The 25,809-nt window shown below is 39.9% G+C and overlaps 2 pseudogenes; one reads left to right on the forward strand and one right to left on the reverse strand.

The window, feature by feature from the left end:
* LOC144372514 (kelch-like protein 3) overlaps window positions 1-25,809 on the reverse strand; it is a 103,391-nt pseudogene that overhangs the window by 66,828 nt on the left and 10,754 nt on the right.
* On the forward strand, window positions 2,400-13,268 carry LOC144372510 (igE-binding protein-like; annotated as a pseudogene).

Genomic DNA, 25,809 nt, shown 5'->3' on the forward strand with positions numbered 1-25,809 from the left:
GTAGGTGGTCAACACTACAAGATCAGAAGATGGGATCATAATGTTTTTTTTTTCCCAAAGTCACACCTATTATATTAGTTCTCTGGTTCACTAGCAGTACCAACCTAATACCCAGCTATAAGGTGTAAAGCTTTAAGATGGAAGAGAATTTGGGGACAATTAGAACAAGGCAACACCCACATGCATGAGGTCCACACAAGGAAAACTCCAGGGGCAATTCCTACCCTGACATTTACCTGGGCCCTCTTCCTGCTAGTACTGAGCCTTATATTCAGTGAAATGCCACCTGCTTCAGAAAGAAGGAATCTGTGTTCAAATTTTGGCTTTGCCATTTATGAGTTGTGTCCTTGGGACAAAAGCATCACTTCCCTGGGCTTTACAATCACCTTCTGTAAAATGAAAGTAACACTACCTTTCTTGCTTGTGTCTTACAAGCTTTTCCAAGGTGAACTCACCCAAAGATAGATGATTTCTAGTTTGACAAGCTCTGGGGATCACTGGATCTTTGTCATTTGTCCTAGACCTCACTCCCTTCTCAGTTGTCTCACAACCCTGCACCATGGAGGAACACGTGTGCTCCTTGTCCTCCAAGCCTCCCACATCTTTCTTTGCAACACCACCCAACCTGGTATCATCTTGGATTCTCTTCTGGGCTTCATCACACAATTCTCACTAGAGAGCATCCCTGCTTGGTCTAGCTGGCTTCTTTTTTTAAAACATTTTTCAGTTGTTTACAGACCTTTATTTTATTTATTATTTATAGGTGGTGTTGAGAATCTAACCCAGTACCTCACACATGCTAGGTAAATGCTCTGCCACTGAGCTACAACCCAAGCCCTGGTCTGGCTCCCTCTTAAATGAGATTCAGGGTCCCTCCATCCCAGGGAGGCTCCTGAAATATCAAGTCAGCTGCACTTACATAATGAAAAATAAAATCAAATAATGGGTAAGCCCCTTTCACACTCATCAGCTTCTCAAAAATCAAAGAAATTAAGATGTAATTATTTCTTGCAAAAATCACTGTTAACTTTCTATATGAAGATAACTTCAGACTCTTGTGTGAATTCCCTTTATCCCAGATTCTTTTTTTTAATGTTAACATTTTGTATATTTATTATTTTGTACGTCTTTTAAAAAATTATTCTAATTTGTTATGACAGAAGAATGCATTTCAATTCATATTACACATATATAGCACATTTTTCTGGTTCTACACAACGTACATTCACACCATTCATGTCTTCATACATGTACTTAGAGTAATGATATCATCCCATAAACTTTAAATGTTACTAGTTTATTTTCAAAGATGGAGTTATAAACAATCTTTTTCATCTTTCACTAACATCAACAACAACAAAAGGCTCTCCACTTGCTCCTTGCAAGCCTAATGATCTCTGTCAACACTATTAAAACCTGTCCATCCTGGAACTTGGGAATATGTTTGTACATAACAAGAAAAACCTGGAAGTCAGATTCTTTCTTTTCATGGTGTTGAGGATAGAACCCAGGGCCTCATGTATGCTAGACAAGTGCTATACCATTGAACCACACTCTTACCCTGCTTTTTATTTTATTTTATTCTATTTTATTTTGAGACAGGTCTCGCTAGTTGCTATGACAGACCTCCAACTTGTAATCCCCCTTCCTCAGCCTCCAAAGTCACTGGGACTACAGGTATGCAACTAAACCCAACTTAAAGGTCAGATTCTTCATAAAGAGAAACAACTGCCAGTGTCAGTAGGGTAGGAAGCTGGTCTTTGCTTCTGTAAGTCAACAGGAAAGCCTATAGCTTTCAGGTTCAGAGGAGAGCCCTGCACACTTCAGTAACCTTTCTGGTCCAGAGCCACATCTGGCCTTCCCAGGTTTGTGTTTGGTTGAGTAAAGAACTATCATTTGAAGAGGAAAAATAATGAAGAAAACAGGAAGAGATAAGAAAGTAAGTTCTATACTGTGGATTTTTTTTCCTTACAAGCTCATAAAGCCCAAAATAGATGGGCTTGGATTTTGAAAAGAAAGACAATGGATATGCAGAAATGCATATTCTAGGTGGTATGAGGAAAAATCCTGAAAGCCTTAGAGCTAAATGAAGGCAGAAATTAATCATCTTCCACATCTTTTCATCTCTAGCTTTGTGGGCCTGACAGATTTAATCTAGGTCCCTTCATTCCATAGTCACCTGCTTCTTTGTTCATACAGAACCATCCCCTGAAATCCTCCTGAGATGCAGTATCTGGTAGGGAGCATGCATAAGGGAATCGATGTCAGTAGCCTCTCATCTGAGGTTGGTGCCCATGAACCCAGGAATTTGCAGAGCATGAGCAGGAAGTGACCAAGAAAGGGATCAAAGAAGTAATCTCACTGCTCTTAGAACCTGTGTGATCTGCTAGGAAGAGGGCATGTACAAGGCAAATGCATCCGGAGGGCCTCCATGCAAGGTCACTTTTATTGGCCACGAGCAGAGTTTCTGGAATCAAAGTGAGCAGATAGCTGTTCTTAAAATTGAAGATTTTTATGCCCAAGATGAAACAAATTCTACTTGGACAAGGGATGAAGTTATGTATATAAAGCAAAGAACAAAACGGTGACTCTTGAGGGAAACTGACCAAAACCAGAGTAATCCGAGGAAAAGTAACTGGTGCCTATGGAAATGACCACTGGCATCACTTGTGCCAAAATATTGGAAGAAACCTTCCAGTAAAGGTCACAGAATATATGTAATGCTATACCACTCAATGATTAAAACTAATTAAAATTAATTAAATAAAGGTGGATTGAAAAGGAAAGATGGAAATAAGAAGAGGGAGGAAAACACCATCTTGTTTTCTCTTTTAAGTCTAAAGAGTCAAGGTGGAGCCCCTAAATTTTTGGCCAGAGTCTTCTTTCTGTTAGCAACACTTAAGAAACAACAGAGCCAGGCACATACCTTTAATCACAGCTACTTGGGAAGCTGAGACAGGAGGATTGCAAGTTCAGGGCCAGCCTGGGCCACTTGAGTAGGACACTGTCTCACTAGATAAGATAGATAGATAGATAGATAGATAGATAGATAGATAGATAGATAGATAGATAGATAGATAGATAGATAGGGGTGGGAATATAGCTCAGTGGCAGAAGACTTGCCTAGCATATATGAGTCCTTGGGTCTGATCTTGAGTGGAGGAGGGTGGCCGCAGAGGAGAGATGGGAAAGAGGAGAGAGAGGAAAGAGAGAGACAGTCACACACACACACACACACACACACACACACACACACACACACACACAGGATTGCCCTTGATTTTCTGGGAAGAGGATTCTGGTAGAAGATTATTACTCAGATCTCTTAACAGCTGCTTCCCAGAAAGTATTTACTCTGCTTCCAGAAGATACTTCCCTGAGAATCATCATCTACTTTTAACAATTACTTGGTTTTTTGTTCATTTTACTTTGCCTTGATTGTACTAATGGAGAACATGGCGAAGAACTTCGGCTAAGAGTAAAGCTAGCTAACTGACCTCCTATAGTCACTTCTTTCCATACCTTGTCTTCTTCATCCATAAAATGGAAGAACACATGACCTATGTCTTGAGATTGTTCACTTGAAGTACAAAGATGAGACTATATGTTATTAGTTCACACTGGAATCTTTATCAAGCTCTTAAGATTGGAATTGCATTTGATCTATATAGTGCTTTTGGAAGTATGGTCATTTGACAATATTAATTCTGCCTAAGAGCAAGGTAGATCTTTCCATCTTCTAAGGTCTTCTCTAATTTCTTTCTTTAGCAATCTGTAGTTTTCATTGTTGAGGTCTTTCACCTCTTTCATTAAGTTGATTCCCAAATATTTTATTTTATTTTTGAGGCTATTGTTTTCCTTATTTCCCTTTCAGAGGATTTGTCACTGATCTACAAAAATGCCTTTGATTTGTGGGTGTTGATTTTATATCCTGCTACTTTACTGAATTTATTTACTAGTTCTAGAAGTTTTTGGTGGAATTTTTTGGGCCTTCTAGGTATAGAATCATATTGTCAGCAAATAGTGCTACTTTGATTTCTTATTTTCCTATACGTATCCCTTTAATTTCTTTTGTTTAATTTCTCTGGCCAGTATTTCAAGAATTATGTTAAACAGAAGAGGTGAAAGAGGGCATCCCTGTCTTGTTCCAATTTTTAAAGGGAATGCTTTCAGGTTTTCTCCATATAGGATTATGTTGGCCTGGGGCTTAGCATAGATAGCCTTTATGATGTTGAAATATGTTCCTGTTATCCTTAGTTTTTCTAGTGTTTTGAACATGAAAGAGTGCTGTATTTTGTCAAGTGCTTTTTCTGCATCTATTGAGATGATCACATGTTTCTTATCTATTGAGATGATGAATTATATTTATTGATTTCCATATGTTGATCCATCCTTGGGATAAACCCCACTTAATCATGGTACACTATGTTTTTGATATATATTGTAATTAATTTGCCAGAATTTTATTGAGAATTTTTGCATCTAAGTTTATTAGAGATATGGTCTAAAGTTGTCTTTCTTTGATGTGTCTTTGCCTGATATTGGAATCAGGTGATACTGGCCTCATAGAATGAGTTTGGAAATGCTCCTTTTTTTCTATATCATGAAATAATTTGAAGAATATTGGTATTAGTTCTTCTTCAAAGGTGTTGTAGTACTCAATTGTGTATCCATCTGGTCCTGAGCTTTTCTCAGTTGGTAGGCTTCTGATGGTGTCTTCTATTTCATCACTTGAAATTTATCTGTTTAAATTGTGTGTATCATTTGGGAAGATCATTTGCCTATTCAATTTGGGCAAATCATATGACTCTAGAATTTTGTCGATGCCTTCGATACTTTCTATTTTATAGGAGTACAAGTTTTCAAAATAATTTCTAGTTATCTTCTGTATTTCTTCAGTGTCTGTTTTGATATTTCCTTTTTTATCACATTAGTAATTTGAGATTTCTTTATACTTCTTTTCCTTAGCATGGCTGAACAGACACTTATCACAAGAAGATATACAATCAATCAACAAATATATAAAAAAATGCTCAATGTCTCTAGCTATTAGAGAAATGCAAATAAAAACTAAGATTTCATCCCACTCCAGTCAGAATGCAGACATTAAGAATACAAACAACAATAAGTGTTGGTGAGTATATGGGGAAAAGGGCACACTTTTACATTGCTGGTGGGACTGCAAAATGTTACAGCCAATCTGGAAAGCAATATGGAGTTTCCTTGGGAAGCTGGGAACGGAACCACCATTTGACCCAGCTGTCCCTCTCATAGGTCTATACCCAAAGAACTTAAAAACAGCATACTTCAGGGACAGAGCCTCATCAATGTTTATAGCAGCACAATTCATAATAGCTAAACTGTGGATCCAACCTAGATGCCCTTCAGTAGATGAGTGGATAAAGAAAATGTGGCATATATATACATTATGGAATATTGTTCAGCATTAAAGATAAGAAAATCATGGCATTTTCAGGTAAATGAATGGAGTTGGGTAATATAATGCTAAGTGAAGTAAGCTAATCCCCCAAAAAACAAATTCTGAATGTCTTGTCTGATATGAGGATGCTGATTCATAATGGGGATGAATCAGTGGCAGAGCGGGAGCATGGGAGGAACAGATTATCTTTAGATAGGGCAAAGGCAGGGGAGAGGAAATGGGCATGGGGATAGAAAAGATGGTGGAATGAGACAGTGAACTCATTATTACCCTAAGTACATGTTTAAAAACACAAATGGTGTGACTCTACTTTGTGTTCAACCAGAGGCATAAAAAATTGTGCTCTATTTGTGTAATATGAATTGAATAACATTCTGATATCATTTATAACTAATTAGAATAAATAAAATTAAAACATTCTTTAAAAAATAAACTCTTTAGAAACAAAGGATGACTATTACCAACACATGTTTCTGTTTCAAAGTCCAGTTCTGAGGGCAGCATCACTCTAAAAGAAAAGTTTTTCCATAGCATCAAGACATCCTCTAGGACTACAAGACTGTGGACCTGCAATGTCTTACCAACCAAGTTTAATTCCATTGAGTTCAACAAGCTTTCTTTGTAATGCAAGTTATTCAAGTTCCTCTGGCAGCAGTTTTCTCACCTACTAAGTGGCACTAATTATAGTATATATCTCATAAAAGTATTAAAGGCTAATAAGCAAATATATAAAACCCATATTTATTAAAATTATTGTAAATACTAGATAACTGTTAATTCCTTATGTAGCAAATGCAGCATTGCTTCAAAAAAGAAGAAAAACAAGCTGATGCTCACGAGGGGCCTCCTGTCTCATAAGAAGATAAGGCAAGGCATCAATATTCCCAACCTGAAGTCCACAAGGTCATAACAGGGAGAAGCACTTCAAGTAGAAACAAAAGCAGAGAAGCAGGAAAATTCAGAGCACATGTAGAGAACAGCAGTAGTGGAGTCTAGTGAACACCTACACTATACTACGTCAGTCTCCTAACAAATGTTTACTGAGCACTCACTGAGTACAGGACCTGTGCCAGGTGCCAGGATATGCAATGGAGAGACAGGCAAGGCTAGATCACAGGGAAGAGCCAAATGCCCATGAGGCAAGGCATTCTTTAACCACAGGCTAACTCCTTACAGGGGAGTGTTCCAGTAATAAACTAACTTTTCTTATCTTTTTGCTTCTTCTTCCTTAACCAAGACTAGAAACAGAGGAAACAGTGTTAATTAACTAAGGATTCTAGTTAAGAGCCTTAACTAGCTAGACTTTAATTAAAAAATTTAAGTTCTAAATCCTAGTTCATGAAACATTATGTGTGTGCTTCTTTTCATTAGGATGAGAAATTATAGAGAAGAGGAAGAGCCAAAATGTAACTTCCAGTCTTTCCCTCCTCTATGCAAAACACACACACACACACACACACACACACACACACACACACACACACACTTCCAGTGTTAAAAGGATGAGAAAACTGGTGGAATCCCAGAAAAAGATTTCTCTGGAGGCCTAGGTAGAGGAGGTTGAGGCATCTCTTAATAGTAGCTACAACACACTATTGAAGTGCATATCAACATCCCCATTTTACAGATGGAGAAACGGAAGCTTACATAATAGTAAAAGGTAGATCCAGGTCATGAAATCAAGGCTATCTGATCATAACAAATATTCTGATGAGTACCTTAATCCCTAAGATCATAAAAACCAGTCCTGAGCAAGACATTGGGGTAAAGCTCAATATAGAAACCATAAAATCCTAAGAATTCTTCTCAGGGGTGCTACGGAGAAAGAGAGAGAAAGTTGTTCTAAGCATTTTGGAGTCAGTCCTATGTTACAAAGTCAGAACTAATTTATCACTTAGATCTTTCTCATGGGGCATGGTGGCACACACCTGTAATCCCAGGGACTCAGAAGGCTGAGGCAGGAGGACCACAGGTTGGAGACCAGCCTCAGCAACTGAGGCCCTGAGAAACTCAGCAAAACCCTGTCTCTAAAGAAAATATAACAAAGACTGGAGATGTGGCTCAGTGTTTATGCACCCCTGGGTTCAATCGCTGATATGTGTATGTGTGTGTGTATGTATATATATATGTATATATACATATATGTATATATACATACACACATATACATATATAAATAAATGTGAGGAGCTGCCCATCTGGGAATGAGTTCATCAGAGCTGCCTGCTCCTGCAGTGTTCCTTTAAGGACATGTGCCTTTTTAGTCAGGTCAGTGCCTTGAGGAACATAGCTCTGATTCTCATTATAGCTCTTCCTTATAATGTTCTCTTGATAATGGGATGTTATTCTGTTTTGGGGAAACTTGGCGGTACATTGTAAGTAGTTCATAAGTAAACTATTCATTGCTTTGTTTCTGTTTTTGATATCTTAAAATACCATATGGTGCACAAATGTTCCTTTAGTATGAAAACTGTATAAATATGCAGCACGACTGAATAAAGTTGCAGTTGCTTCACCTTGAGTTTGGCTTCTGTCCTTCCACTCCCCAAGCCTCTTTTTCAGGACTAGGTGGTGTCTAGTGCACCACAAGTGGTGCCAAAACCGTGAACCGGAGTTAAACAGATAGTAGAAAAGGGGCATTCACTCAATAGAGAGGACGTCCAAGTGAGTATTTGATGGGTGAATAGTCATTTGTTATTGTGGAAGTTAAAAATGGGTAACAGCAATAGCTGGGTCTTGTATATACAAGTCTTACAAAGTTTACTTGCCGATGGCAAAATGAATGTTTCTTCTTCCCAGCTTGAGCATTTTTTAATTGTTTATAGAGGAGATTTGTCCTTGGTTTTCAAAGGAAAGGACAATAAATTTGTTTACCCAGGAGAAAGTTGGAAAAGAATTGAATGTACATTATACTCTGTTTGGTCCAAAGAAGGTGCCAATTGATACTTTCTCTTTGTGGACCTTAATTAGAGACAGCTTGGAACCTGCACATGAAAATTAAAAAATGGGCACAAGTTGGAGAGAAATTGGTCACTGAACCATCTGCTCCTCTACCCCCTGATTATCAAACTGAATTAAATCATATTAGACAAGATGATAATAAAATTTTTATGGCAGAAATCGAAAAACAGGATGATACTGTTAATAAAACTAACATCTCTTCGACTAACTCTTTTGTGATGTCCAATTCTTGTCCTTCTCCACTGTCTCCTTCCTCTGTGTTGTCTGATCCTATTCTTCAAGATGTCTGCTTTATTGGCTGCTTTACAAACTAAATTTGACAATTCAGAAAAAAAAAACCCATAGCATAATGTGTGTGCTGGGTTTTCCTCTCTTCCCCTGCCCGCCTTAGATAAAAATAATTTGCCCATTGAGCAATCTCCTTTGCAGCGAGTTATAGGGGAAGCAAAATTGAATGGGGATGATGTTTCAGAGTTTACTTGTTATCCTATTTTGGTTAATGCATAAGGCCAACAACAATATGTTACTTTAACTCTTAAACAACTGGGAGACCTAAAAGCCGCTTGTTCTCAGTATGGTCCAACTGCTCCTTTTACTTCAATCTTTGGCTTCTGATGCCCTTCCTCCAGAAGATTGGAGACAATCGGCTAAAGCTTGTCTTTCCGGCGGCAAATATCTTTTATGGAAATCTGAATTTGCAGAACGTTGTCATGAAACTGCTGAACACAATAGAGCGGAAAATAATAATGTTAATTATGAGATGCTCACTGGGGAAGGTCAATTTACTCATGTTCAAAATCAACTTCAATATCCTCCTGGAGCCTATGCTCAAATTAACTCTGCAGCTCAAGCAGCCTGGAAGCGATTACCTTCTTCCAATAGAAAAACTCAGGAACTTTCTCAAATTAAGCAGGGGTCTGATGAACCTTATCAAGACTTTGTTGCTAGATTACTGGATGCTATCAGCAAATTAATAAGTGATGCTGATGCAGGAATGCTATTGGCTTGGCAGCTAGCATATGAAAATGCCAATAATGCATGCCAGACTGCTATTAGACCTTGGAAGAAGAAAGATACCTTATCTGACTATGTAAGGTTATGTGCTGATATAGGCACTTCATACTTGAAGGGAGTAACTCTTGCTGCACCCATGCAAGGCAAAAGTATAGCTGAAGTAATGGCACTGAATAAAAGACAACACTCAAGCAATTGCTTTAAATGTAATATCCCCTGTCATAAAAGTTTTCAATGTCCTAAGTGAAATTCTTCTTCTCAATCAAAACAACTGGATGTTTTTCCACGGTGTAAAAAGGGTAGGCATTAGGCAAGAGATTGTAAATCCAAATTTGATGCTTCTGGTAATGCCCTTATTTTGGGAAGCATGAGGAGGAGCCAACCCCAGGCCCCCAAAAATTACTTTGGGGCAATAAATACCAAGGCAGCTCCTTTTCTTCCCTCATTTGAGCTTCCGCAGGAAGCGCAGGACTAGATATATGTTCATTCAAATATTTTGTTATCAGCCCTGATATGGGAGTTCAACTTATACCTACAGGATTTTTTTGACCATTGCCTAAAAATACTTTTGGCCTAATTGTTGGTAGAAGCAATGTTACTGTTTCTGGATTACATGTCCTCCCTGCTGTTATTGATTCTGATTACAAAATTGAGATAAAAATTATGGTTACTTCCCCTACAAAAATTTCTACCATTAATGCTGGTAGTCGCATAGCACAAATGTTACTTTTACCATATGTGCATACTAAATTTAATCATACATTATCCAAACATCGAGGAGCTACTGGTTTTGGGTACTCTGATATCTATTTCTCTCAGCTTATTCAACAACAAAAAACACTTATGACTTTAAGTATTCAAGGAAATGTTCTGGATTAATTGATACAGGGGCAAATGTCTCTGTTATCAGCAAAGAATGATGGCCAAAGCAATGGCCCCTTCAACCAGCTGTGACAGATTTATCAGGTATTGGTAAAACTTCTAATCCTGAACAAAGTTCTCAATATCTCTCTTGGAAAGACTCTGAAGGACCTTCTGGGTATTTCATGCTTTATGTATTACCTTCTTTATCTATTAACCTTTGGGGTCGTGATGTACTACAACATATGAATTTGATCATTCAAACATCTTTTTCATAGGGACCACTGATTTTCCTGCCATCCATGCTGATCATATTCAATGGAAATCAAATGATCTTGTATGGGTTGATCAATGGCCCCTTTCTAAAGAAAAATTAGAAGCAGCTCATGTATTGGTGCAGGAATAATTACAGGCTGAACATATAGAATCTTCTACATCTCCTTGGAATTCTCCTATTTTTGTTATTAAAAAGAAATCTGGTAAATGGAGACCATTACAAGATTTATGCAAAAAATGCTACTATGCACTTTATGGGGGCTTTACAACCAGGGTTACCTTCACCTATGGCTATACCTAAGAACACTTTTAAGATTATTATTGATCTTAAAAATTGCTTTTATACTATACTTCTCTCTCTGCAAGATTGTATTAAATTTGTTTTTAGTCTTCCAGTTATTAATAATAAGGCTCCTATGTTACACTATCAATGGAAATTTTTACCACAAGGTATGGCCAATAGTGCTACTTTATGTCAAAAATTTGTCGATCAAGCTTTACATCCAATTAGAAGTAAGTTTCCTCAAGTATATATTATTCATTATATGGATGATATCCTTCTTGCCAATCATGATGAAAGTATTTTGTCTTATTGTTTTGCAGCTTTAAAAGAATAATTAACAGCATTTGGCTTAGTTATTGCACAAGAAAGCATTCAGTATCATGCACCTTTCTCTTATTTGGGTTATTTCATTTATCCTTATAATTTTTCACCTCAAAATATTACTATTCAAACTTCACATTTAAAACTTTAAATGACTTTCAAAAATTACTAGGAATCATCAAATGGATTAGGACATATTGTAAATTGACTATGTCTCAGTTAAAACCCTTATTTGATACTCTTAATGGAGATCCAGATCCTACATCTCTGTGGAATCTTTCGGATGAAATGAAATCAGTGTCAGATTTGGTTAAAAGTGGCTTTACAGAACATTACAATTCCGTATTTTGATTATTCACAACCCTTTTCTTTATGTATTTTACCTACTCCTCATTCTCCAACAGGTGTTTTATATCAACAAGGACCCTTAATGTGATTTTATCTTTCATCTACGCCTAATAAGGTTTTAAGTACTTATCCTGATTTGATTTCTTCTCTTATTCAACAAGGCCGCAAAGCTTCTAAACAATATATTGGATATGATCTCACCGTTATTTATCTTCCATATACTTCAGAACAAATTAATTGGCTCTACCAAACTTCAGATTCCTGGAACCTGGCTTTATTAAACTTTTCTGGCACATTGGACAGTCATTATCCTCCAGAAAAGTTCTTACAATTCTGTTCTTCTCACTCAGTCATTTTTCCAAAAATTGTTAAAAAGTCTCCTATTCCTAATGCTTCATTGATTTTTACAGATGGATCTAATACTGGAATTGCTGCATATTCTATTTTTTTTTAATTTTTTATTTTTTTATTGGTTGTTCACAACATTACAAAGCTCTTGACATATCATATTTCATACATTAGATTGAAGTGGGTTATGAACTCCCAATTTTACCCCAAATGCAGATTGCAGAATCATGTCGGTTACACATCCACAATTTTACATAATGCTGCATATTCTATTAATGGAAAATGTAATACTAAACAAACTTCCTTTTCTTCACCACAAGAAACTGAACTGTTCGCTGTATTTTGTGCATTGCAAGATTGTCCTGACTCTTATAATTTGTATACTGATAGTCATTATTAAGCAAAGGCTATTCCTTTGCTAGAAACTATGCCTCATATCAATGCTCATAACAATGTGGTATTTTCTTTGTTTGTGAATATTCAACACTTACTGCATGTCAGAACATTCCCTTGTTGAATTCATCATATTAGATCTCACACTTCTTTACCTGGACCATTATCTATGGGTAATGCTATTGTAGATCAACTAACCAGACCTATGATTTTTGTATTGGAAGATGCTTTAAAATCACATGCTGTTCATCATCAGAACACCTCGGTGCTATGTAAGCAATTTGCTATTTCTCGGGAACAGGCTCGCCATATTGTAAAATCATGTGGTAATTGTGATCCTTTATTACTTGTGCCCCATTTTGGTATAAATTCTCGAGTTTTATTGCCAAATCATCTTTGGCAGATGGATGTAACTCATGTTGCCTCTTTTGGTAAGTTACAATTTGTACATGTAACTATTGATACCTTTTCTCATTTTATGATAGCCACAGCTAGGTCAGGTGAATCTGTGAGGCATGTTATTTCTCATTTATTACATTGTTTTTCTCTTTTAGGCATTCCTAAACAATTAAAAACTGTCAATGCCCCTGCTTATACATGTAAATCTTTTTAGATGTTCCGTAGAACGTTTTCTATTACTCATGTTACTGGCATTCCGTATAATCCTCAAGGACAAGGTATTGTCGACAGAGCACATCGTACTTTAAAAAATCAATTACTGAAACAGAAGTGTGAACTCATGGGAGGTAAGCGATCTGTACAGTCATTATTAGATCATGCTCTTCTTGTAATCAATATTTTAAATTTGGATGCTAATGGATATTCTGCTGTGCAATGCTTATGGTGACCTGAATCTACTTCATATCCTTCTGTCCTGTGGAAGGATCCACTTACTAATCAATGGCAAGGTCTTGATCCTGTTCTTACATGGGGTAGAGGTTATGTTTGTGTATTTCCACAGAATGCCTGAAGTCCGAGGTGGATCCTGGAAAGGTTGGTACGCACCGAGGGATCCTCAGCTAATAACCAAATTCAAACAGATGACTCTGAATCCCCACAAGAAGAAAATACCGTTGATGCCCCACAGGATGCCGGTTCACCGGAATGAAGTACTTGCTGTATCCCAACACCTGGAAAGAATGCAGCTGCCTACTCTACAGTTGATATTGACTGCTTCACTACTTTTGCAGATTCCTGTATCATCAGCTATGCCCATTGGGATTCCTCGCAATTTGACTTCAAAAATTTTGGGGTGTCTTTGGCTTTATCTCTCAATACTACGTCCTTCTGCTTGAAACAGGATATTGAATTGCATTATATGTTGGGACAATGTTTGCAACCAGTATGCAAATCTGCAGATTCCATTAAGAACTTAACATTCCTTTCTACCATTAATAAGACTACATACCAGGATATGGCCAATTGGGGCATTGCTTCTTATGAGAAGCCCAAAAGTCTTATTGAATTAATAACACCAAGGGTCATTATAGCGAATAATAGTGAATGTGTTCGCTTAGAAAACTGTACCAGTTCTAAATGTAAATCAGTGTCTGCTTCTCTCCCTTGTCATTCTTTTGAGAATATGGTTGCTAGTTATAGTCATGTACATTTGCCTTTGGGGTGTTTTTTTACTTGTGGCGACCATACTTATAATTATATTCCAGCCAATCTTACTGGTCAAAGTTGTCTATCTCACCTTACTGCCTTTTTACCTGATAAACATCAATTAGAAGCTGTTTATAATATTCATAGTAAGAGATCTATAACCCTGTCTGAGTCTTGTAATGATAAAGTTACTTTTCTTTAATCAAAGACAATTGCAGCATTTAGGATGTAATTTTGCTAAAATTCTTAATGCTACTTCTCAGGCAATTGCCTTACTTAATAGAGAACAAAAGCAATTGTGGCAAGCTATTTTGGATAACCATGCTGCCATCGAATATTTACTATTATTTCATCATCAAGGATGTGAGAGAATTAAAGGAATGTGTTGTTTTAATATAAGTGATAATAGTGAAGAAATTCAAGAAAAGCTAGACAACTTGAAGGCATTGGCTGAAAACAACTGTTACTGATGGATGAAATTTATTTCAATGGCTAAAATCTTGGTTACCTTGGACTTGGTTAAAACAAGTATTTCTAATGACAGTGCTTGGATTGTTCTTTCTAATACTATTTCTACTTTGTCTGCCACCTTGCTTGCAGTGCATTTTACATCAATGTACCAACATTCCTCAACAATTATTTGCTCATGAGTTACATTTAAATAATTTAAAGAAGGAGGACATGTGAGGAGCTGCCCATTTGGGAATGAGTTAATCAGAACTGCCTGCTCCTGCAGGGTTTCTTTAAGCACATGTGCCTGTTTAGTCAGGTCAGTGCCTTGAGGAACATAGCTCTGATTCTCATTATAGCTCTTTCTTGTAATGTTCTCTTGATAACGGGATGTTATTCTGTCCTTGGGAAACTTGGCGGTACATTGTAAGGAGTTCATAAGTAAACTATTCTTTGCTTTGTTTCTGTGTTTGATATCTTAAAATACCATATGGTGCATAAATGTTCCTTAGTGTGAAAACTGTATAAATATGCAGCACAGCTGAATAAAGTGCAATTGCTTCACCTTGAGTGTGGCTTCTGTCCTTCCAATCCCCAAGCCCCTCTTTTTCAGGACTAGGTGGTGTCTAGCATACCACAAATACACACACACACACACATACACACACACACACATACACACAGACATATATATATATATATATATATATATATATATATATATATTCCATTAAAGACTTAACATTCCTGCTGCTAGTGAGTGCCTCCCTCCTTTTTTCTCCAACAAGCTTCATAAAGTGGTATTCAATATTCCCAAATCCCCCAAAACAGGAAATAATAATTTGTCATATCACCAATCGCCCTGCCTTACCATATGAAGTCTTTTTGGGATTGCAGCCCCAAAAGGCATGTCTGTCTTGTTGGAAGCTGAATCTTCAGTGTTCAATACAATGTCTGAAATAATTACTAGCTCTGAAATAATAATCGCACTTAACGTTACATTCTTCAGGACTGTCTAAGACTCAGGCTACCTCCCAAGCTAGCCCCAAGCTTGTTTCTTTCTCTTTTTGGGAAGAAGTAAACCAAATCCTTTGATCTGGATCATCTAAGCTATCAGCCCAGAACAAATGGAACTAATAATACACTTGTGATTTCTTTGACCTGCAGAGATGAAATGAACCCTATAATCTCCAGGGCCATTCGCCCCAGGGAACATGTGTGAGTGCCTCTGAGTTGAATCACTGGTCACAACTACAGGAGAACTCAGTTGAATACAGGTGAGTGCATAAACATAATTAAAACATTTGGCAAGATAAAAAAAATGAAATAGAACTGCCGTAAGTCTCTTCTGCTCCTCATTATCCTATTTTTGGAGAGTGGAGGCAAGCTTTCTTGAATCAATATTTTATTTTTCAGGCCCACAGTTTCTCTGCTTCAGGGAGAAGATTCTGCTGCCACAGGGAAGTAAAGGAGACCTACTTTGACCTTTTTCCAGAAGGGCCACAACCACCAGCCCTCAGACTAAATATAATTATATTCACCCTCCCCAGGGATGACAGGAAATGAGCTTTCTTTCTTTATTGACTCTCTTTTCCATTTTGAATCCAGAACTATATGTACTGTCCAATATTTCCTCTCTCTCTTTCCCCTCATGCTCATATACAGAGCCAAGGGCTATATTAAAACTGCCCAGTTATCAGTGCCATGGATGCAACACTGAAGTTCCCTGTTACCTAGAAAATAGAAGAAATAAAGAAAGTGTCCTGAAATTTAAAAAAAAGAGAAGAGCTAGCAGCAAAAGCTATCTGTGTCTGCACTGCTGCTGCATTTTCCTGCTTCAAGATAGAAAGGAAAAATCAAAGGGAGGCAGGAGGGAGGCACTCACTAGCAGCAGACAGATTGCACTGGCCAATGCAGGAGGGGAGGTAAATAGGGGCTCGGAGCACAAGCCTCTGGAGTCAGACAGCCTCACCAAGAACCTTGGCACTGCCACTCATGAGCTGTGTCATCTTGGGCAAGTTAATAAACCTCTCTGCATTTCTGTGTCTTCACCTATAGACTGAGCAAATAACAGCCCCCCTTATAGTTAGGTGACTAAAATGACTCAATGCCCATGAAGTGTGTATACCCCAGCACGTGTTCAAAAATGGTAAAACCTCCCACCACCATCACCACCACCACCACCACCATTTCTTGATGCAAAGCTGTAGGCAGCAGTTTTATAAGAAGATCCTCACTGAGTCAGAGGTCAATGACTTTTAAATGCTTTGCCAAACATTCCTACAGCCATTAATTTAATTACTTCATTCCAAGGTCTCAAATGACTCAATAAATTTTGTGGGGGAGGAACCCATTTCTCTCCATGAGCACGTGAATACCAATGGCTTTTCCTTCCTGTGGCTAGAGGGTTTCAGCTCAACTTTTGCAGACTGATGTAAACAACATGTTCAAAGAATTTTAATTGCCATCTCTTTAATGAAGTCCCATTAACATCCTCCCCACCAGCTCTGCTGACAGCCCGGTGCATGGCCAAATAACAAAGTCCCCATAAACCTGGGCCCTGGCCTCTGAGGTTAAAAATTAAGCAGTCATTGGAAACAATAACAATGATACATAAGAAATAGGCTGCATAAGACACTAGGGTCCCTTTCCCAGCTACCATCTACACAGGAGGACTGGAGAGTGCCACTTGGAAGCAGGAATCTGAACAGGCAGCCTCTAAATGTGGACCCCACTCTTTTCCACCACAGATCAAATATTATAGTAAAAATCTAGGGGCATTACTCTGAGAGGGAAACCAGATCTACAGGAAGCAGAAGGGACTGCAGGAATTAGGGACCTAAACAGCCTCCTGGAGAAACAAAGGTGCTCTAGCCCCCTCCCAAAGTCCCGCTCTCACCAGGGAGGCTGAAGACTTCTCAGAAACCCAGAACTGGCCTTAAAAATAAGGTTCCTTTGTTTTACTGAGAGAGAAATTTGACAATATCTATAAATTAATTCATTTATGTGGTGCCAGGGATGGAACCCAGGGTGCTGTGAATGCCAGCTAAGTGTTCTTCACTGAATACATCCCCAACTCCATCAGAATGTTTAAAAATGCACATTGTCTTTGGTCCAACAACTAATATTATCATAGCAGCATCTCTAAAGGAGTACTAGCAAATATATTCCAAATTATCATAAGAATTCTCACTGCAGCATTTTCTACAAGAAAAAATTGAAAACATTAGTGTCCATAGACAGAGGACTAGTTAAATAAATTATACTTCATCCACATGATACTGCAGATAAAAAATTATAAGATACAGCCATCCACAAGGATCTGGAAACAATTCCAAGACTTTGTTTTTAGTCAAACAAAAACACAATGAGTACAGAATGATTCTATTTATGTCAGTTAAAAATCATAATATACAAATTTTATATGGCTACCTAATATATTCCCTTTGTCCTCTTCAAAGAGAGGGCCTAGAAGATGTACTTTGATCTTTTATATATGTACTGTTTGCACAAGTGTGAGTTGCTTTTACTGAATACATTTTGTAAAGTTTTAAAACAATGGTAAAGAAATGTATCTGCCAACATGGGTAACGGCTAAGGATTTTTTTTAAGCTGGAAAACACACATATACAATGAGAAAGATCCAGAAGGCCTCAGAAAGATATACATCAAGGTGTTAGCCATGGTTCTTTTTGGGTAGCCGGTGGTGCTTTTCATGTTCTTTTTGCCTATCCACTTTTTCTGTACTGATCAGGGATGGGTTTTGTATTTAAGTAGAGTAGCAGCAATAATAACAGAAAAAGAAATCATTCATTGGAAAAGAAACAGGCAGACAAGTAAAGGCACAGCCCAGCTGGCCAGAGCCTGGGGAGGATGAGGAAGCACTAAGGACATATTTGCCTGGGGCATCTGGAGAAAAAGAAACCAAAGGCAGAAATCCTTGGAAATGATCCTCCATCACCAAATTGTGTGTGGCTTACAGCACTAGTGGAGGTAGCTCAAGGACTCCTGCTTTCTAGCCTAGAGTTGTCTTTGAGGTTCTCTCAGTGTAAATGAGGATGCTGGCAGAAGGACTGTAGAGCCCAGCCCAGGCCTCTCCTCCTTGCCCCTATCTCCAAACCATCCTAGAAACAAGACAGAATGGAGTACACCTATCATAGAGGAGAAATGGAGCCCAGGGTCATTTGGCTCCAAAGCATTAGATGGTCGCCTTACAATCTGTTGGCTTGAAACACTTAAAAAAAGTCAGGGTTCAGAAGACCAGTGATCACTGGGCAGAACAACACTGTCTCTTGTGGGTGCCTACCTTTATGAAGGGACAAAGCAGCCAGACCCTCACAAGAAGCAGCAATGGTAAAGAGCACAAGGCCCCATTTAAACACCAGTGTGCAAGACCAAAAAAACAAAGCAGAGCAACATCACTGCAAGGGGTAGGCACACATAACACATTCTACCTTCTTTCTAGACACTACAGGCTTCCTGTCCTTCACTTCTAATTTCTTCTCATTATTGTCTTAACTTCTGCACCATCCCATTACATATCCTCCTTCGTGTGCACAGCTGAGGGCTGCAAAGAAAGCCATCTGGTAGATGGTAATGGGCCTGCACACAGGGAGGAAGCCCTCAGCCTGAGGATGATGATGACTGAGCCAGGGAAAGTGATATGGCTCCATCCTGCAGTGAGGCAACAGGCAACATGTGTGGGGAGGAAACAGCCCAACCAGGAAGAGAACGAGATGCCCACATGATGCTTCTCTACCCCAAGATGACTAGACACCCTGTGTGTAGCAGACAGCTGGGTGTCTGTTCTTGGAATCTGGTGACTACATGGCACAGGTTTCCAGGCACACACTTCTAATGAAAAATGCCATCTCCAGCCACTTGCACTCCTCACTCACTGACTCATGAGGCCTCTTATGTCCAAATGGGGCCTGGAAGCTGTAGAAGGTGGTAGTACAAATGCCAGCTCTGTAGTAACTGTTTGGGTTTTAATTCCACTTCTGTCCCTACTAGCTATATGGCTTCATGTTATTTATTTTACCTCTCTGTGGTTTCCTCAGATGTTATGTGAATTAAAACAAAGCAATGCACATAAATGCTTCACACAGGATGTTACCCAAAGCGAGAGCTCATCAAATCCTATCTAAAGAGAATCCATCGGGGTATCTGCACTACATGCATCCTCAGTGCTGCCTGAACCCAAACACTGTGACAGCATCAGCACCAGGAAACACAATGATGGTGGACATGGTCTTAACTGCATACTCCCCTCTCTCCCACAGATGCATTTGCACCACCAGATAGAAAAAAGGGGGAAAGGGAGAACATAGATGTTGAAAGAGGGGAAAAGCCAAGCCACATGAGCCTGGGAGCCTTTGTTAAAGGTGAGAGTTCATCACATTCCCTAAACCTCAGACAATCCTATCAGCCAACTACAGAAGGATGGAACATATGCTGCATGTGCACAGATCCATGCACACACCAGGCAGAAAGAAAGGGCTGGTGAGGGAGACAAAGGAGGAGCCACACAATTCCTGGAACCTAAGCACTCCTTCTTTGCCACCACACAAGCAAACAGCCATGGCCAAGCTCTCAACTCCTGCTAAAGAAAAGCCAGAGCATATCCATCAAGAAAGTAGCCTCTGCAGAGGGTGGGCTGGGGAACCATCACTCTGAAGGAAAGGGGGACCTAAGAAAAGGCAGAAGTCTGGTGGAGAAATGCAAGGGAAAGGACAACACAAGAGGGACAGCAGAGGAATAGGAGATCTGAGGTTCAGACTGGCAAGAGGCAACAGGATTTAGAAGTGAGGCTACTAGGGAATGTCCTTACAAATGTCATAACCACCAAGCCATCTTAACAACCAGTCTCATCTGTGCCCTCACAGACTCAGGGCAAAATGAGAATCTGTGCAGTCTCATGGAGCCAGGGGTTTGGTGAGAGAACAAGAGGATGCCGAGAGACACAGCACACACTAATTACCTCATGAAACACAGGGAGCTACAGGTGGGCATCCAGCTGGTCCTCAGCTCTTTGCCACACACTGCTGGACAGGAGGCATAGGACAGAGTTTGTCTGGGGAGTGGGTAAAATAAGGCTTTTTATTGCAAGGAGAGGAGGAGGCCAAAAGTGAATCTATCAAAAAAACATGGGGACCTGTTTCCCAGGTCCCTTATGATCTTTCCTTTAGCTAAAAAAAAATGGTAATGAAGATTTTTGTCCTGCTAAACATGGTGGGCTGAATTTTCAGTTCATCTCTATTCCCTCCAGGGTCCCATTAAAATAACCGAATGACAAGCTCTAGCAGGGAGAATGTCTCCCAGAAATTTAAAATGGAATTAACACATTATCAGATTGAGGATTGTTCAGTTGTATCTGACAAAAACTAAATAGAGGTTGTAGCACTGACATGCACAAGAAAAACACAATTACTAGCTGCCTTTCTAGTTTGAAGGAAAAAAAAATAATTTTCTGATTAAGAATTAATACATAACTTGATTCATTTATGGGAATGACTGTCAAATAATGAAGAGCAGGTGAGTGTGTGGATGAGGATAAGATTTAGAAAGCCCAGAGGTATTTTTGTGCAGAAGTCAACACATAAATTCTAAAGTCAACAAACCAAAAATTAACGTAGGAACAAACTGCTTAGATCAATGGAGGTAGATAGCAGATGAAGCAGGTTTTAGTTGAAACAGAACCTGCATTTTAGTTGTTAGGACTAAAAGTGAGTAGCCTAGAAAGCAAGACAGTGTGGAAAGGAAGAGCAGGGGATGTGTTTATCAATAGAAGGCTAGCAACAAACAGTATCTGACTTTTAACTTCATGTTTACAGAACATGTTTACAGAACACGCTGTAAAATTAAAATCATGACCAAAATTAAAATCGTCTTCAATAACAACAAAAGATCTCTTTCAACAATTAGCTCAATTTATTGTGCCCCAAAGACTTCTCAGATATCCTTCCTCTGCTATACCACCCATCTTGCAATTAATCATATTCCACTTGGGAATGAGCTAAATGCACCTATTGCCAATTACCTTCCCACATGTGCTTTGTCTCCTAACTAAATCAGAGCTGCTTCACAGCAGAGACAACTTCTCATAATCTTTGAGGAGTCCACGGCAGGCCAGGAGATTAAATCCACAAGCCCACAGAGGAAGTGCAGTGTTCCAGTTCCCGGTTACCTGCATAGGCATTGGCCTGCTGCAGAAGGTGTGCACATCTGCAAATGCATGGATGTCCAGGCAATTGGTGGGATGCAACTGAGACTGCAGGAAGTCACAGCAGTTCTGCCAAACATCCATGAGCTGCAGCAAGCTGGCTGGTGGGAGCAGCACCTACAAGAGAAGGTGATATTCTAAGACACGGTATCCCACTGGCAGGTACTATTCCAATCATGTTCCCAAGCTCAAGATCTATTCATGGATCTACACTCCCTATTAGGTCCAAACTTTCCAACTTTCTTTACAGCATTATTTTCCACTGCTCTCTTCATTTCATCAACCCAAAGCACCAGGGGATTCTCTATCCCCAAGACACACTGCAGTGCTTCCCTTGGTGATATCAATCAGTGGGATCTTATTTGGATCAGATTCTGACTCAGTAGGTCTGGAGTGGGACCTGAGAGACCATATTTCTAATAAAAACCCAGGTAATGCTTGTAGCTACTGGCCCATGAATCATGCTTAAAGTAATAAAGCCACACGTCTCTCTCTCTCTCTCTCTCTCTCTCTCTCTCTCTCTCTCTCTCTCTCTCTCTCTCTCACACACACACACACACACACACACACACACACACAGTATGGCACTGGTTCTCAGATAAATCTTGGAGTTAAGACTGAGTCAACAAATCATCCTGACTTTCCTAGCACCTTGCCAGTTTTAGCACAAGTCACACGTCCCAGGAGATTCCTCAGTTGTAGTCAAACTGCAACAATGGAGTTTAATACTCATAGGTAGATGTAATTTCCAAATATTCCAACTTATAGGCATTGGGTATGGCCTGGGTATTGAGATGTTGCTAAAGCTCTCCAAGAGCTTCTAACCGACAGCCAAGTGTGAGAACCATTGCCCTACACATTCAGAAAGGACTTGAGCTGCTCGCTAGCTCACTCACTACTTAGCTGCTGAGCCTCCGTCTGCTGTGCACTGGTCTAGGCTCTAAAGTTCCATGGTAAACAAAACAAACCAGATCCTGCTGTCATGGAGCTTATTTCTACTGGAATAAGAGGCTCACCCCAAATCCCTCAGGACTCAGGCATATTTATCCTCCTATCCAGCAGATAAAATGTGAAGTCTATCTCTGGATACATTCTTAGAGAGCTGAGTTTTCTTTCAAAAGGTCACAAGACACATGAATATTTACACTGTATCCTGCAAGACAGAAGTTCTTGCTCAGGTGTACATACATGTGTTTTTCTGAGGAGTCATGGAAGACTGGCTGGAACAGGCTCAGACTGCTAGCCTCAGTCAAGCTTCCCTAGTATTTCCCTACAGCTGCTGAAGTCTGCCCTCTGGATGAAAATAAGGATGAAGGTCAAATCCTACTCTATCTATCTCTGCTCCCCTGGCCTACCCACATCAGAGGAAAAGATATGATTTATAAAAAGAAATTTAAAAAATTATGGAACAGAATAATTCGATGGCTGCTTAGTTTGTGGACCCCTCCTACTACCCCCATCATCCACTCACATTAAAACAATTCCCTCATCCCAGGCCCTTGCTCTCAGTGTGACTGAATAGCCAGACTCCAGCTGTTCCCATCCACAAGGTTTGCCCAGAAAAACACAGTCTGCAGATCATTTGCTCTTTACTCTGGCACCATGAAAGTCTTTAATTGATTTAGATTCTGGATCCTGACTTTCTCCCAAAACAGCTCTGGGCTCTCAGCTCTGACTCTCATCACCTATAAGTGCACATGTGGACTTATAGGTGATGAGAGCCACTCTTAGGACTTGTCCCTTCACGAGGGTAATCAACTGTCCTGGTTTTCCCAGGACTGCAGGGTTTCCCAAGACTCTCAGTGCTAAAACTGGGAGAATCAGTCCCCCTTTATCATCCCTGCCCATGTGAATAATCACCAAGGCCCCCACTACCAGTGTCTACTGTCAACAAGGAGGGCTCTGCCTCCTAACAACTAAAAGTCCCTTCACCACAGCTGAGTTTGAGAAAACCTGCTCCTTCTCCCCTCCTCCACTTGCCTATGTCCCCAGTGGAAAGCAATAAACTAGCTCCATGTCCTTGGTATTTTGTGGCCCACTGATTAATTCCTGGGGAAGATAAAAAGATAAAAATCACTCTAGCCAGAGAGTTTCAGTCATAAGTGAACACAGCCAGGATCCAAATCTAACCACTTCCCCCACCTCTATCCCCAGTAGGCAGTCACCAGCCCGCCAAGCAGCCATAAACTAGGAAACTCAGTTAACCTGTGAGCTTGCTCAGCCTGGGTTGAGCTTGATCCCAAGACCAGATTAGTCTCTGCCTGCTGGTGAAATGGAGATCCATTATCCATTCTTGCCAAATACACACCAGGAATGGAAAGCCCTGTCCCAAGTTCCCAAATGACCTCCATGGCACACCCTGACCAAGAACCAGTGACAAAACCTGCAGTTAAGACGGTAGGTCAACAAGTCATCATCCTGACTTTCCTGGGGCCTTGCCAGTTTTAACACAAGTAACATGTCTCAGAAGATGGCTCAGTCGTAGTCAAACTGCAACACTTGCCTGCCCTAGGCTGGGGTAACCAGGAAGTCCCAGGATACCAGAGAGTCCAGTCTACCCCCAGAGTCATGCACTCCCTGCCAAGTCCCAGAAAGATCACACCAGAAACACACTCCCTCCCGTTTCTCCTCTTCTCCACCAGGAAGACAGTAGCTTGAGGTGATGAAACTCTCAGGTTGTCATGAGACAACCAGACAGAGAAATATAATAGTAAATATTTTCTGAACACACTCTTAGGTTACATTTTCAGGGTTTTTTTTTTTTTTTGGTTTGAACAAGATTTCAATGAAATACTTGTGTAGTTACCAAAGAACTACTTTCAGGTTTTTTTTTAAGAGAAAGATAAGAGAATTTTTAAATATTTTTTTTTTTTAGTTTTTGGTGGACACAATATCTTTATTTTATTTTTATGTGGTGCTGAGGATTGAACCTAGTGCCCCACACATGCCAGGCAAGCACGCTATTGCTTAAGCCACATACCCAGCCCCTACACTTTCAGTTTTTAAAAAATCCCTGGATACAGCTACCCACATAGCTTTCATCTTCCTTTCTGGTCACAAAACCCACTTACTGGGCAAAAATTATGAGGCTTCTCACCTCTCCACAACACCCATCATGTTGGGTCCACTCCCTCAAAAAGCATTCCTGAACAGGCTTCCTAAAATAAACAGGGCTTGTGGCTTCTCTGATTGCTCAATTCCCTCTCTTTGATCTTTCACTGTGATCAGCGGTGAGTCAAAGGCCCTTTTCTTTCTTCACTTCATTCAAGAGGGCATGAAGAAAAGTCAAGAAAGTCAGAATGCTGAGGGGGATGATTCGGAGGCCAGGAGGTACACCACTGCATCTCAAGGGTACAGTGGGGCCCAATTAGACAGAGCTCTGGGGTCTGGGCACAAACACAAGGCAAATCTCCACCTAGCAAAATATCCATGAGGTGACTCTTGAGTTCCCTGCTCTGACATCAGGAGGCTTCCAGAGGATTTCCTCTTCTCTTGTCAAACACTTCTTCCTCGAGTGACAGTAGGAACAAGGTCATGAACATGAGACCACCTCAGGCACTCATCCTGGAGTGAGACTGCCCTGGTGGCATCACTAGTCAGTACTTTCTCTTCTTAGGGAGAGGAAGTGTAACCACCCATAAAGATGGAGGAGTGCCCCAATTCAAAATGCTCCTTGCTCTCCTATTGCTGCCTCTGCATTTTATCTGGGAGGACGGGCACTCGAGAGGCACTCAGCAAAGAGCCTTTGGGTTTCCCCTTTCAGCCTGCAAATGGTCAACCCTCCATTTTTCACGTGCAGGCCCAGTTTTGTTTTTTCTCTCCCTCGGATAACATAAAAACACAGCAGAGAATAACCCGTCACAGAGCTTGTTTCCATTAGCAAAAACAAAAGGAAATGCCCTGCCTCAGAAAGCACCTACTGCTGTAACTACAGGGAGGCAGGGGGAGGCACCAGCCAGAGCACCAGGTGACAGGGCCACCAGGGTCTCTAGGCTGGCCATGGAGTGGGCTAAATTGAAACCTGTTGAGACAAAGAAGAGAGAATGAAAGAGAGGAGGGGTGCACAGATGAACAGGACAGTGGACAGAACATCACTGACATTACAAGGGTCACTTGGAATATTGCCTTCTCCACTTACCAACCATGTAACTGAGGACAAATTACTTAACCTCTCTGTCTCCTCAAAAGGAGAGTAAAGATAATAATGATGTTGCTTTAAATGCTTGTGAGGCACAAATGAGGCAATTCTTTTAAACAGTGAACATAGTGCTTGGTACAAAGACAGTG

This window comes from Ictidomys tridecemlineatus, unplaced genomic scaffold, assembly GCF_052094955.1.
Source record: "Ictidomys tridecemlineatus isolate mIctTri1 unplaced genomic scaffold, mIctTri1.hap1 Scaffold_112, whole genome shotgun sequence".
Taxonomy (NCBI): Eukaryota; Metazoa; Chordata; class Mammalia; order Rodentia; family Sciuridae; genus Ictidomys; species Ictidomys tridecemlineatus.